This window comes from Bos taurus, chromosome 6 (assembly GCF_002263795.3).
Source record: "Bos taurus isolate L1 Dominette 01449 registration number 42190680 breed Hereford chromosome 6, ARS-UCD2.0, whole genome shotgun sequence".
Classification (NCBI taxonomy): Eukaryota; Metazoa; Chordata; class Mammalia; order Artiodactyla; family Bovidae; genus Bos; species Bos taurus.
This window is the reverse complement of record NC_037333.1, coordinates 97918146-97930726: the sequence shown is the minus strand read 5'-3', so window position 1 is coordinate 97930726 and position 12581 is coordinate 97918146.

Genomic DNA, 12581 nt, shown 5'->3' with positions numbered 1-12581 from the left:
CAAGACACATAAAATGCTTTTTTAGAAAAGTAGAGGTTGTACCTACTGGGATTTATTTTGTACCTTAGATTTTGTGGGAAACAAAAATCTTCAAGATAGATTGACAAAAATGCACACAAAAAACAAAGCCAGGAGGAGCACACAGCCATTGTATATAAGCATCGTGTCTTTATACACGGAGACAGTATAACTGGGGGACCGGAGAGGGAAGGAGACTTACTTTTCACAATGCACTCTTCTATAGCTCTTGAATTTTGTGTATCATCTTTCCAAGAAAATGACACAATATTTAGAAAGAAAAATAACAGAAAGGGACAGTAAATAATAACTGAAGACAAATAGAATTCACTTAATCAGTAGAACCAACCAAACAAGGCTTGTCAGCAAGAAAATAGTGCCTAGGTCAACAAGACACAGAGGAAATACTGGACAATTTGACATTCTTGAGATGAGAGGCAAGACAGAAGGCCGGGGTAGGGGAGGATTTAGGAGGAAGCTGTGCAGAGAAATGGCAACCCACTTCAGTATTCATGCCCGGAAAATCCCATGGACTGAGGAGCCTGGTGGGCTGCAGTCCATGGGGTCGCAAGGAGTTGGACACGACTGAGCAACTTCACTTCACTGTGCAGAAGTCATAGAATGAAACCGTGTAAGGGAGACGGTCCAGCCCCGGGGTTGCGGGGCGGGGGCAGCGGGCGTGTGTCCTTTTAACAGAAAGAAATACACAGCACGGAGCACTGAAAATAGCAGGACTACATGATCAAGGTCCGGAAAAGCTTCTCAAGGAAACTGACAATTGAACTGAAACCTAGAAGATGATTAAGAATCAACCAGCCAAGAGGGACAGGAAGGGCAGTGCAGACAGTGAGTGAAAGAGCACGTGCAAAGGCAACGTGTGCGGAGAGCACAGACTCAGTTCACACTCAGAGCCCACACACCCGCTGCCACCAGGGCATTCAGATTCAGCAATCAGAATGTTCACTCCTCCCTCTGACCAAGAGAAACCCTCCTCCACAGAGCTAAACTGTGGTGGGGAGCTAATGCCAATTATGTATCAGGGGAGGACACTTAACTATAAATTGCGTGAGTGGTAGTCACTCAGTCACGTTGGACTCTTTGTGACTCCATGGATTGCAACCCGCTAGGCTCCTCTGTCCATGGGATTCTCCAGGCAAGAATACTGGAGTGGGTTGCCATTTCCTTCTCCAGGGGATATTCCTGATCCAGGGACTGGATCTTCCATGTTGCATGAAGCCTATGATTTTCTTTATTTGTTCACTGGTATATCTAGCATAGGAGAGAGAAGAAGAGGGCAGCAGAGGATGAGATGGTTTGATAGCATCACTGATTCAATGGACATGAACTTGGGCGAACTCTGGGAGATATTGAGAGACAGGGAAGCCTGGCGTGCTGCAGTCCATGGGGTTACAAAGCGCTGGAGATGACTTAGTGACCGAACAACAACAACATATCTAGTATTATTACCTCTATTTGAAACTAAAGCACAGATAAGAGAATCAACTTCTCTGTCCTAGATTATGCAGTTAGTGAGTAAAGGGTATTTGGGGGCACTCATTCAGGTGTGCAGGTAAGATTTCATCCAAGCTCAGACTTCAGTTCCCTTAGCTCTAGTCAATCCTCTCCCACTGGTTCAGTTTTCTCTCTGCATCTCAGAAAAACTGACAAGAGTTTTATGTTGAAGAGTCAACAAACAAGCATTTAAAAAACATTCCTGGAGGTTTGATGCATGAGACAGGGTGCTCAGGGCTGGTGCACTGTGATGACCCTGAGGGATGGGATTGGGAGGGAGGTGAGAGGGATTTTCAGGATGGGGAACACATGTACACCCCTGGCTGATACATGTCAATGTATGGCAAAAACCACTACAATATTGTAAAGTAATTAGCCTCCAATTAAAATAAATAAATTAATTTTAAAAATATTCTTGGAGACTTATAGCTAAAATCAAGAAACTGGGAAGAGGTTCATCATAAAAAGAAGTTCAATGAATTTCTAGATGTAGAGTAGATGAGAAAATGGTAGTTGAAGAAAAACTAGAGGAAGCTATATTCTAGAATGCTTGTCTTCTATGAAGCTGAAGAGTGGTGGGAGACACTCTTTCCTGTAAAATCCTGAAGACTGTTTCAGAAATATTGAAAACAATGGGAGATGGAATTAAGACATGACTGTCATCAGAAGCAACGGCTGAATGAAATAACACGAGATTCTCCTAGAGCTGAAGGAATGAGTTTTCAGAGTGAAAGGAACCGCACAGGACCCAGCACAACGAAAGGGGGAATAGGTACAGCTAGACACCTGAGGTTACAGAACTTCAGAAACATAGGCATAAAAAAGAAAATTCTAAAAGCTTCCAAAGACACATTGCTTCCAAGGAATAAGTACTAGATTGACATCTCAGTCACTTCCAAGGGATATTTGTAGACAAGAGTGCATATAACATACAGAGCTTGGCTTTGAAATAATGATAAATGGACACTCATGAATCTTTCACTTCACTGAAGACACTAAAAACCAGTCCCTGTGACACACCTGCCTGCCCCACCATGGTCCTGCTCTTTCTTTCCCCACCAGAGGTAATCTGAATTTTGCACTAATCATTTTCTTGATTTCTATTATAATTTCACCACACGTGTGAGTTGGACCATAAGGAAAACTGCGCCGAAGAACTGATGCTTTTGAACTGTGGTGTTGGGAAAGACTTGAGAGCCCCTTGAAAATCAGTCCTTGGACGCACGGAAGGCCTGATGTTAAAGCTGAAGCTCCAATACTTTGGAGCTGATGTGAAGATGAGCCACCTGATGAGAAGAACTGACTTATTGGAAAAGACCTTGATGCTGGGAAAGGTTGAAGGCAGGAGGAGAAGGGGACGACAGAGGATGAGATGGTTGGTTGGCATCACCAACTCAGTGGCCATGAGTTTGAGCAAGCTCCGGGAGTTGGTGATGGACAGGGAAGCCTGGCGTGCTGCAGCCCATGGGGTCACAGAGAGTCGGACACAACTGAGCAACTGAAGTGAACTGATGTGTATTTTGCTGACTGATGTAAATTTTGGTTCGGAAATATTACTATAAAACATACATTCATTATGTGAAATTTCTATAAATATCTTCCTATCATGTGTATTCTTTTGACGTGCTTTTTCCATGTGTTTTTGAGCTCACCCATGTGGGTGTTGACCTCTGAGGTTTACCTACTTTCACTGCACTATAATATTATTTGTCTCATAGTACTTAAATGATACTATCTTGCTTTTGGCTCATTGCCTGGTAGATTTTTATCTATCCCTTGACTTTTAAAGTCTATGTGTATTATGTCCCTGAAAATCTTGATGAGAATGTGTAGCTAGATTTATCTGTTTATTTTAAATGTCTGATCTGATCTTTTTTGTGTTATAACTGAGGTATTTAAAGTGAGTGATACATCTGAGGGAGGGGGGAATCTGCCATCTTATTTTCTGCTTTCTATTTCTCTCTCTTTCTTTTCCTTCTTCTTTCTTGTCTTCTTTTGGCTTCTGTCTCTCCTTGCATCTCATTCCTCCTTCCCATATAGGACTTTTCTTTTAATTTATTATGTGATAATTTATTACATGTCTTTTCCAGTATTCTGGCCTAGAGAATTCCACAGACTGTATAGTCCATGGGGTCGAAAAGAGTTGGACATGAATGAGTGACTTTCACTTTCACCTCACTATTTCCCATAAATAGCTCAATTACATTCTCCATGTATTTAACAATTCCATCTGGGCAGCTCATACCATACAGGGCAAAGCTGCAGTTTCTATTTTTCATTTGTGACTTGTTCCCATTAAAGGAGGTATTTTCTCTTTTGCTCCGTCTCTGGCTTCTTCCTCAACTCACCATGACAAGGCACATATAGCTCAGATGTATCCATGTTGTTTTAAGTAAGGTGAGAGATATAAAGAAATAGAGGATCTGGTTCCTACCCTTGAGGGGCTTATTATTCAGTTTGGGAAGAGAAGACAAAGACGCATAGACACAGCCCAGAAGACAAACTAATGAAGTGATGGAGCAGGCGCTGTCGTCTCCCTGTGCTGGGTGTGGGGGTAGGGGGAGGGATGGAGCTGTGCATTAGTCGGGTGAGGTTATATGAGGGGGTCCTCTCCTGGCTCACCTACTCATTGACTTGCACCTTCAAGGGGACTTTTCTTCATCTTTTATCCTCAGAGTTCCTGCAGCTTCAATTTCTAAGGAGAATTTATTTTAAATGTAGTTATAAGTCTAATTGAACTATAAGGTATGAAGGAAGGAAAAAAATTTTTTTTTCAGATGTAGAAAGACTCAAAAAATGAACTTCCCATACTTCTTGTCTTAGGAAGTCCCATTCAGTGTCATCAAGCTAAATAAGAGCGTGAACCACGAAAAAGGATGACTTAGACTCTGAAACCTCCTGAGAAGAAATAAAGGAAAGATTCGAGTGAACAGAAACACAGCAGGTCTAGAAAACAACTGGGCTGGCTGAGCGCCGAAGAACTGATGCTTTCGAACTGTGGGGCTGGAAAAGGTGCTTGAGAGTCCCTTGGACTGCAAGGAGATTGAACCAATCAATTCTAAAGGAAATCAACCCAGACTATTCATTGAAGGGACTGATGCTGAAGCTGAAGCTCCAATACTTTGGCCACTTTATTCAAAAAGCTGACTCGCTAGAAAAGACCCTGATGCTGGGAAAGATTGAAGGCAGGAGGAGAAGGGGGTGACAGAGGATGAGATGGTTGGATGGCATCACTAAGTCAATGGACATGAGTTTGAGCAAACTCTGGGAGATGGTGAAGAACAGGGAAGCCTGGCAAGCTATAGTCCACGGGGTCTCAAAGAGTCAGCCTGACTTAGAAACTGAACAAGAACAAAAGAGAACAACTGGTCCAAATAGGAACAAGAAGATGGAGGGTTTTAGGAAGGAGCCCTCCAGGTACAACAGAATTCCCAAGATTTGAAACTGGCATTGAGAAGGTGATTAAAGTGCATAAGAAATACAGGAATAGAAACTTCAGAGGAAAAAAGTCCTGACTCTTCAGTTAACTAACTCTATGACTTTTTGCTAGTTGCTTAACTTTTCTACCTGGAAATTTCAAAACTCATAATATGAGGTTAATTATAGCCCGTCTTTATAGAGCTGTCATGAGAACTAAGTTAGTAATTGCACAGCAACCTCAAAAGAGCCCAGCAATTAATAAGGGTGCATTAAATGCAAAAATAAAAATGAAGTTTGGCTCTGCCCTTAAAAGTCATATAGTCATAATGATGTTAACATTGCTTAAAAAAGACTATTTAAATACAACACTTGGGCAATATACACATTTCTCAATTGTGGGCACAAAACAGGATATAAGTTGCATCAGCTTCAAAAATGGAAACGTAAAAACAGAAAGGACAGAAGCTGGGAAGCAGAAATGGGAAGGAAGGCAGGAGGGCACGGTCATGACAAGACTCATCTCAAAAAAGGCAAAATTGGGAAATACGGTCACAAGTAGAGAAAACCAAAAAGAAAGGTCTACATACAGCATTTAAAGTCACAAAGGAAGGGCTTTCCTGGTGGTCCAGAGGTTGAGAATCTGCCTGCTGGTGCAGGGGTCACAGGATCAATCCTTAGTCCAGGAAGATTTCACACGCCAAGGGGCAACTAAGCCTGCGTGCCACAAGTACTGAGCCCATGTGCCGCCACTGCTGAAGTCCATGCGCCCTAGAGCCCGTACTCCACAAGAGAAGCCACCACAGTACCCATGCACCACAAGAGAATGGGCCCACTTGCTGCAACTAGAAAAAACCCGCATGCAGCAAAGAAGACCCACCACATCATCATCATCATCATCATTTCAGTCGCTCAGTCATATCTGACTCTTTGCGACCCCATGGACTGCAGCACGCCAGGCCTCCCTGCCCATCACCAACTCCCGGAGCTTACCCAAACTCATGTCCATTGAGTCGGTGATGCCATCCAACCATCTCATCTTCTGTCACCCCCCCTTCTCCTCCCGCCCTCAATCTTTCCCAGCATCAGGGTCTTTTCAAATGAGTCAGTTCTTCGCATCAGCTGGCCAAAGTATTGGAGTTTCAGCTTCAACATCAGTCCTTCCAGTGAATAATCAGGACCCATGATCTCCTTTAGGATGGATTGGTTGGATCTTCTTGTGGTCCTAAGGAGTCTCAAGAGTCTTCTCCAACACCACAGTTCAACCACAGCCATGAATAAATAATTTTTAAATAAAGTTATGAAGGAATTAATGCAGAAATTTAAAATAGTCCTGGTGCTATATAGAGAGTGGAGAAAAAAGGGAAACTGGGAATGTGGAATCCTCTATCATGCAGCAAGCCAGAGATAATGTCTAAAATTATTAACCAAGAAAGAGTAGTATATTTATGAGAGATATGAAGATAAACCCCAGAAAACTAAAAACAGAAACAAAAATGATTGAGTTAACCTGATTTTGCTCTATGGAACAAGATTGCATCAACTGAAGGGTGGAAGAGAAAGCTGCTACTTCTCTGGTTATAAAAACCTTCCATATTATTTGAAAAAGTTCAGTTATTTGTATGATCTTCACTAGTGGCTCAGTGGTAAAGAATTCACCTGCCAATGCAGGAGATGCAGGCTTAATCCCCGGGTCAGGAAGATCCCCTGGATAAGGAAATGGCACCCCACTCCAGTATTCCTGAGTGGAAAATTCCATGGACAGAGGAACCTGGCAGGCTACAGTCCATGGAGTCACAAAAGATTTGGACACAACTTAGTCACTGAACAAAAAAAGTTCACTTTGAAGAAAAATGAAAATGTTTTTGAAAATATACATTTACAATTTTTCTTGAGACAATTTTGGAGTTGTCAGGTTCTTAAGTGGTTACTATAATTGGCTATCATTAGCATCTGAAATTGTTCTCAAATTCCTTCTTTTTTTCCTTTGGAAAGCCATACATATACTTTCCTTTGGAAAGCCATACATATATGTATGGCTGAGTCCTGTTACTATTCACATGACACTATCACATTGTTAACTGGCTATATCCCAATACGAAATAAAAAGATCGAAAGCAAAAAAGATAGAGAATTTTATTCAAGCCAACCTGAGGGTTATAACCCAGAAGATAGTCTTTCTTTCTTTGTTTTCAATACAGTTCCAGTTTTTTGGAGCTTTTTTTTTTTTTTGGTTTTTTTTTTTTTTTTTTTTTATGAGTCCTTGAAGATTAAATTTCTCTCTGATGTTGGAAGGAGGTTTTGATGTTGAACAAATATTGATGTTTGAAGGGGTACAAATTACTAGCTTTCCCAGTGAGTTCTCAAGCTGCAGTCTCCCCACTTTAATTATTTATTCCTTTGGTCTCTTGTTCAAGAGCTGGCAGATTTGCACAAAAATTAAAGCTCTCTAAACCCTCTAGAAGCTTCCACCACAGCTGTCATTTCTCTTATACACATCAGTTTTCTTTCTTGGTTGAGATGGGGAGGAAGTCAAGAAGAATCAAAGAATCAAGGTTTCCGTGATACTGGGAAGGAGGTTCAAGATCTCGCAAGGGTCCTCGGACTCAGTAACAAAGCTGGGTCTTTGCACATCTGAGCTCAAAGGGACGCCAATGAAGCCAAGTACACGGCTCAGTTCCCGGGCTCCTACGGAGCCATCACAGGGACCAGGGACACACCAGGGCAGTTGCACCTCCTCTACAGCGTGCTTCTCCCAAGTGCCAGGCAAGCCTGTGATAAAAGACATTTTCACCTATTGAGATAGAGGGAAGTCATTCTGGCTTATGCATGAGTTAACTTGAATTTTACACTAAGATATCCTGTTTGTGGCCTATCAAGGATACACCGTACATCTGTTTTAATTAGTATAGAAAAGGGCACACTGATCAGAAGTAAAGAATGTCTGTGTGAAAAATATAGATTAAAATGCCTCTCTTCCTGGAATGCCAGTGCTGGTCCTGCTTTGAGGATAAGATTTCCTTCCCAGGTGGCAAGGCCACACTGACTGGCTGGATATGTACTGGTCGACGTGGGGCGATTTTTTTGGAACTCTTGAAGATATGTATGGGTTTCCCTGGTGGCTCAGATGGTAAAGAATCTGCCTGCAGTGTGGGCGACCTGGATTCTGTCCCTGGGTTGGGAAGATCCCCTGAAGGAGGGCATGGCAACCCACTCCAGTATTCTTGCCTGGAGAATCCCCATGGACAGAGGAGCCTGGTGGGCTATGGTCCACAGGGTCACAAAGAGTCAGACGCAACTGAGTGCCAAAGCACAGCACAGACATGTATCCCTAAGTTGGTTTGTTTTCGTTTTGCTCGTCTGAGCCTAGTCTTCTTTGCTGCACAAGGGTTTTCTTTAGTCGTGGTGAGTGGGGTGGGGAGCTACTCTCCAGCTGCAGTGGTTGGGCTTCTCATTGCAGTGGCTTCCTTGTTTCAGAGTATGGGCTTTAGGGCACATGGGCTCAGCAGTTTGGCTCACAGACTTACTTGCCCTGCTGCATGTGGGATCTTCTTGGACCAGGGATAGAACCCGTGTCCCCTGCACTAGTGGATGGATTCTTAACCACTGGACCACCAGGGAAGTCCCATTTAATGCTCTTTGTTCTGACAAGATACAAAACTGTGCTGGAAACCATGCTTTTCTGGAGCAGCATCTCAGAGCTCTCTGGGAAACTGACTTCTGGGCTAGTCTGTAGTTGGGCTCAAATAAAACTCCTTAGGGATTGTTCATTGATTATTTTCATTGACACTGTTCTACCATAGGTCGAATCTTTGCAGCTTCCCCTTCAGCGAGTCTGGAGGAGTCCCATCATTTGATATGATTTTTGTCTACCCTGAGCCACACACCCACTTCCTATTTCAGACAAAGCCAGTACACAGTTAAAAAAAGAACAAAGATAAGACGAAAAGAGATCACAACCTTATCCAAGTCCCTGGTTCTAGACATTTGGAAGGGGTGTTAAAATCCCTGTCTCAGGCTCTTGTTTCTTATTTTTTATGTTCTGCTTGGGGAAAGGGGGGTAAGTAAGTGGGTTCTGTAACCTGCAGCCTATACACGGCCTCTCCCTAAGGAGAGTTACTACATTTCATGAAGAAAGTTGAGCCTGTCTACAAGTCTGCAGCCATTGAGTATGGAGACCGGATTCCCCCAAGAAAGGGAGCGTTATCTTCTAGCTATAGAAGGACAGACATTTAACCTGAAGTTAGCAGCCCCTCAATAAGACACAGGGAAAGAAAGTTCACAACCTCTTCTATAGCACCTCCTCATCTATCATAAAACCATGTTCTCAGCTGCAACCTTCTGGAAATGTATGTCCACCAGATATAAACTGACAGATTGCCGGTGTGAGCTGGGGTGAATGTGCATCTAAGCACAGAAATATATTTCCACAGAAACTGATTTTGTAATATTGATCTTCTCCTCATTGGTATGTGTATATATATATATATATATATATATATATATATATATATACACAACGGAATATTATTCAGTCATTAAAAAAGAATGAAATAATGCCTTTAGCATGAGCTTCCCTGGAAGCTCAGCTGGTAAAGAATCTGCCAGCAATGCCAGAGACGCTGGTTAAATCCCTGGGTCAGGAAGATCCGCTGAAGAAGGAATACGCTACCCACTTCAGTATTCTTGAGTTTTCCTGGTAGCTCAGCTGATAAAGTATCCACCTGCAATGTGGGAAACCTGGGTTCAATCCCTGGGTTGGGAAGATCCCCCGGAGAAGGGAAAGGCTACCCACTCCAGTATTCTGGCCTGGAGAATTCCATGAACTCTATAGCCCATGGGGTCACAAAGAGTCTGACACGACTGAGCAACTATCACTAACGCCATTAGCAGCAACGTGGATGAACCTAGAGAATGTCATATTGACACTGTCTGAAGTAAGTCAGACAGAGAAGGTGAAATATCATAAGACATCCCTTAAATGAAAAATCTAAAAAGAAATGATGCAAATGAACTTATTTACAAAACAGAAAGAGACTCACAGACCTAGAAAATGAACTTATGGTTGCCAGAGGGACAGGATAGGTTAGGGAAGGTCATGTACACACCGCTATATTTGAAATGGATAACCAACAAGACCTATTGTATAGCACGTGAAACTCTGCTCAATGTTATGTGGCAGCCTGGATGGGAGGGAGGTTTGGGGGAGAATGGATACATGTATATGTATGGCTGAGCCCCTTTGCTGTTCACTTGAAACGACCACAACATTGTTAATTGGCTATATCCCAATACAAAATTGTTTTTGGTGTTAAAAAAATTAAAATTAAAAAAAATTTTTAATAATAAAAACCTATTTTGATTTTTAAAACATAAATTCTTCTTTTCCTTTAACAAGTGTGTTGCGAATCATCTGGTCTTTGTTCATTTTCCTTCCCCAGGAAAGCAATCATTATGTGAGCTGGACCCCTCTCCGTGCTATACTAACTGTGCCAGCCAGTTCCTCTTCGGTCAGAGGTCACAAACTCTTAGTCTTCTCTCCACAGGAAGCTTAATCCTTTGTACGCTATAACCAAAAAACAAGAACTCGTGAACCAAAAGAATCTTTGGCAGCTGTCTTTTTAGGATAAGATATGGCTGCTCCTGGAGAGCTGCCACGATTTCGAACAATGTTTATAACAATGAGCCCAGAGTAAAGCAAAGGAAACCAAGATTCATTTACACATGCCCTGAGAAAACCCTGAGAAAGAGAAATGCTTTGCCCTCATTCACATCTGAAACTGCTCAATTTTTCTATGAAATTTTTTATATAGTGGCCAATTTTCTGGCTAGAAGAATATGAATTACAGTTTCAAAAGAAACTGGCCCTCTGCTTGCTATGAACGGTAGCTCCAATTATTCCAGATGCTGATTAGAAAGTGGCATTCAGTACAGAACATAGCTCCAACTGTTTTCTTTTTAAGAACGAATTCAGTTCAGTGATTTTTGGTATGTTCACAAAATTGTTCAGAGTTGTAGCTCTGTGCTAGATGTCAGTTCCTCTCCATGTGAGTACAACATAAATGAACAAAGGTAAACCAGAAACTAAAGAGACTGGTTACCTACAGGGCATGGGCAGGCAAAGAAGGTGGGAGGGGGATGGGAATAGGACAGCAGAGATGAAGTGGGATTAACCCTTTTCCGAGTAGCCACATCAAAGTGGACAGGAAAGAAAAGAAATAACCTAAGTAACTTTGGAAAACAGTGCATTGACCTGATCCTATAAAGCTAAAAACAAAAGAACCGTACACAACTATAGTCTAGTTGGTACATTGGTTGCTCACAGAAGTATGGGTTAGCAATTCTGAAAGCATCCTGTGTACATAATAGGAGTGAACAAATAAGTAAATATATTGTAGAAACCAAGAGCTCACTTTTTCATTGTCTGAAAAAGAACTTAAAATAAGACAAGGAGGAAAGCTAGAATTAAACCTCATGGAATTGGATTAGAATTAGAAGTATCAGTATGAAGTCATGGTTTTGATCGATAATGATGGATGGATGTATATGTATACATATTCATTCATGTGTATAAGTAAACATACATATGTCTCTTCTCTTTACTAAAGGACCCTAAAAGCAATGAGGATCCAACAGCCATGAGCTTGCCTAAAACAGATCTTTTCTAAATACCATTCTCCAGTGAAAGAACCTAGGGCTCCTTGAAGAAGAGGTTAATTCCACACAAATACTCTTCAAACAAGCCAAAGTCATGAAAGACATGGGAAACGAGGCACTTCTCCAGTTAGCCAACCCAATAGTTGAGACATTCTCTACGGAGTTGGTCGTATGTTGCTTTGTCAAACAAGACTAGGTTATTGAGCTTGTCACAAACTCTGCCTTCAGACTTCTTTTTGGCCTGGCCCCTGGTTTGTTCATGGGGTCTTTGTCTTTCTTGGCCTACTTTCCAGCATTTTTCTTCTTCTTGTCATCTTTGAGTGGCATAGTGAAGCTGAAAGAGCAGATGCTACCTCTGCCACCTTGCTAAGATGTTGGCCCAAAAGGCTAGTCTTCTAATTTTAGAGGTAAGGAAACCAAAGTTTACGTTTTGAGTTGACTTCCAGAGGCCTCACAGCTATCAAGGTGCACAACAAGGATTTTATTCCGCATCAGCTCAGCTACAAACAATGGCTCCTTTTACTACATCACATCCAATTTCTATATAACATTTTTTTTACACTTGAGCTTCTTCTTTTTGAAATAATAACATTTTGATTTCTGATTCATAATATAAGCCTTTCAGAAATGAGAGTGGCTAGTCTTTTCACTCCCTCTGAGGTTGTATGGAGTGTCAGATCTCTCTCCCTAGAGCAGACTGTAAGGTGAAAACGGGGGGCGGGATGCGGTGTAGACCTCAGCAGACAAAGACTAGAGTCCCGCGTCAGCCAATTCCTAGCTGCCACCTTCTAGCCACTTAACATTGCTGTGACTCAGTTTCCTTGACAGTTAAATGGAGGTGACAGTCATACCTACCCCACAGAATTGTGTGTGTGTTCAGCCGCTCAGCCATGTCCAACTCTTTGGGACCCCATGGATGGTAGCCCACCAGGCTCCTCTGTTTATGGGATTCTCCAGGCAAGAATACCGGAGTGAGT